The following is a 3579-nucleotide window of genomic DNA, read 5'->3' on the forward strand; positions in this document are numbered from 1 at the left end:
ACACACACACCCACACACACTGTGTGAGGGACTGAACCCAGGCCTGTCCGCCGCAGGTCATATTGGACGGCCGCACTGCTCAGCAGACATCGACAGTGTCAACACAATAAGTGTTGATTGACACGAGTGTGAGCGTGGTCGTCTCCTCCGTGGTCGTCTGCACCCACATTCCACAGCGGAGTGGAATTTCAGTGGATATCGAAATGTAATAAAGAAATACATCTGAACAAATAAAAAAAAATACTTCTACACCAGAAAAGGGCACTTTCTCCAATATTCCACATGCAGCGACCTATTCAGAGAAGGTAAAGGGAAAATATGCTGTATCAATTTTCATTACAGTTAATTAAGTACCAAAGTGCACGGCGTGAAGTGACTGCGACAGACTCTGGTATGTTTGGTATGTTTGTGCTTTTAGCTATGTGGTGTGAGTACTTTCTATGGTGAGACAGCATCCAATGTGCCACAGGTCCTTTCTCTGTGTGGCAGCTGTTGCCACAGCTGTTGTTAATGCTGTGAGGTCAGCTGCCTGTTAGAGAACACCACAGAGCTGCAGCCACAACACATCTTCACTGCTAATGTGTTTACCTGTAATATACTTGAACTGACAGGTTGATGTCCTATAATGTTTGTAACTTTCTAAAACAAAGAATCCAACACCCATGCCAACTTAACACAAGGATTTGCCCAGTGTGCAGAAGTAGGCCAGGTTAGATCTTCTCACTTTGCATGTGCACAACTGAGTGCAACATCATGAAGGCCTTTAGGATGAGACAGTGCAAAAAAAGTGAGTACTGTTATTCACATTTGTACGATTTACAGTGTCTCTCGCCCATCTATGACAGCCGGTATTTTGCCCTCCATTTTAGCATAGCGTTATGGAACAGGTCAAAACACTGTCTGACTTAAGACGTGGTTGGACAACGCACCATAAGCTTGTTTAGAGCTAGTTCAGATCAAATGGTGTGTTTGAGCTAGATAAGACAGCTCTCTATTTGCAGAGACCCTGCTGCACCCCATCAATCAATAAAGATGCCATCTTGTGTATTATGAGTAATGGTCCAAATAAGTATTACCCTTTTAGACTAACACAGTGACACAGATTTAGCCTGCAGTGGATATGAAAGGGTCAACTTTTGACTCTCAGGTTGGACCCTGCTTTGCAGAATGCAGGTATTCTATGTATACATCTTATAGATGGGAATATAAGTGAATGTTATTAAAGTTTATAAACATGTACGTACTATCTTACTCCACAATAAAAAAGACATCAAGGAAAACGTGAAGAGATAAAGACAAAGAGAGAGATAGTTTGAGTGAAACTGTGAGAAAGTGAAATTAAACTAATTTGGTAGCTACAAAGCCAGTAACCAAACATTAAGATCTCATGTGATATATAAAGCAAGACACTACCAGTCAAACATAGTCCTAGAGCATATTGAGGAATTCTCTCATACTTAGTTTGTGCCCATGCTGCCACCTATTGGACAACATGATGTAGATAAAAGATCATTTATATTATCTTTTTCCCCACCAAACTTAATCCCACTATCAGCTCTGAGATGTGGACCTTAGAACACCTGAAATATTTTGTTGTAATATCACCTCCTCTTATGTCTAAAGGCGGACTGGTGCTGTTTCACTGTGTGGATGCTGGTGGTGGGTGGCTCTCATAGTTATGTATGGTTCACAAGTATAACATTTGTTTTGATGATGTGTCAAAGAAGAGGAAATTAGCTAATTTTGCTAAAATCACAAACTTGGTGAACCTGTGTTGTTCAAAACCATGTAACTGATATTAAATATTCAAAAGGTTTGAAAGGTGGTTTTGAAACGTCTGCAGAAGGCTCCTCCCTATAATCTGCATCTCCTGTTGGTTTACACACTTTAGCTCCTTTCCTGCTTCAGATGGCTGTTGTGATTTGCTCGCTGTGTTTTCATTGGTCAGAGTCATCTTCTGGAGCATCTTACTCAGTCTGGGAACACATTATGACACAAAAAACACTTGTATAAATGCCCTGCTGGTTACATGCAGTCCTACAGCAATTTGGAAAAACAAGGGCAGTTGTATCTTTACGCACTGACAATGAGTGTCATTTTAGTCAATAAAAACATGAACTTATTAGTCTGATGTGTCCCAGCCTTCTAGTGATTATTAGTGTTGCTCACTCTTGTTGATCGGAGGAGGAGCTGCAGGCATGGATGGTGTCCATCAGTTGAACTCTGACTGCTTGTCCTGCTGGACTGGACAAAACCTCAGACTTGCTGCAGCCGGGGAACAGATTCATGATCATAGGAGGCACCTACACAGACACACACACACACACATTTTACTACTTTTTACTCTCATAAGCTTTGGAAATATTAATAACAAAGATTGATCAATATACTATATATGTGTGTATATATTATTATTATAGTTATTCATATATTAATAAAATTTAATATATATCAAATATTATATATTAATCTCATTGAATGAAAAGGTGAAAATGTCAGTGTCAGTGGATCTGAAGGGTGAGATGAACCTCCTCATTGGTGGGATCCAGGATCAGCATGCAGATGAAGTCCTCTCTGGCACGCTCCAAGTTGAGCAGCTTTCGAAAGGCCTTTGATCTGTTCTCATAGTACCGACTGGTTTTGGGGTCGTACTTGATGGCCAGAGAAAACATGTCAACTGCCTCCTGGAAATGCCTGCAGATGCAGACACAAATACACACTCACAAATATAGCATCTAAACAAGATAAAATGAGTTTTCTCTCTATGTTTCTCTGTGTGAATGTGGGTGTAAATGTATGTGTTTGTGTGGTTCTGACCCATCCTGGATGCAGAAAGAGCCCAGCAGGTTGTGGAGTACAGAGAGACGGAGATGGACAGCCGGGTCATCACACAGCATCATCTCCTCAGCCTGCTGGTAGTCAGCCAGAGCATAACACCACTCACCCTGCCTATAGAAACAGTCTGACACACACACACACACACACACACACACACAGACATAAATAAATGGATCCTTCCGACAAACGTAACAGACCTTTTTCACAGCAGCCATTTGGACATTAAATAATAGGGTAAACACAGGTGTTACCAATGATACTAATTGAGGTTCCGTAACATTCAGGTCAAACAGAGTCAGGGTGCTGCTACTGTGCATGGTGGCTCACTGGAAAGGCTCAGCTACACTAAATGGAACTAAACCTTAATTAGCATCATTTGTAACAGCTGTTACTTTACTATTTCCTGTCAAAATGGCTGCTGTGAAAAAGGTATATCTATTAAGTCACACAATGTTTTTGATTAATGAAGAAGAAAACAATGAAAATTACCCATTTCGATTTCCCAGAATTTTCTGTCAATCAACTAACTCATAAATGGACTAATCATTTCTGTGCTAGTGTGTTTAGACAGAACTGCTGCTGAGGGTGTAGTCAGCAAGCAACTTTGAATCCCAAATACATTTAGTGAATAATGGTGTTGGAGAGTGGTGACACAGAACAAATATTCATACTGCACTGCTGAGAAATGTTGATCAGGTTTGTCAGGCTGCACCTGTCTGGCTGACAGTCTCAGTGCCACCT

The sequence above is a fragment of the Morone saxatilis genome, unplaced genomic scaffold, assembly GCF_004916995.1.
Source record: "Morone saxatilis isolate NCDOM2014 unplaced genomic scaffold, NCSU_SB_2.0 Contig16, whole genome shotgun sequence".
Classification (NCBI taxonomy): domain Eukaryota; kingdom Metazoa; phylum Chordata; class Actinopteri; family Moronidae; genus Morone; species Morone saxatilis.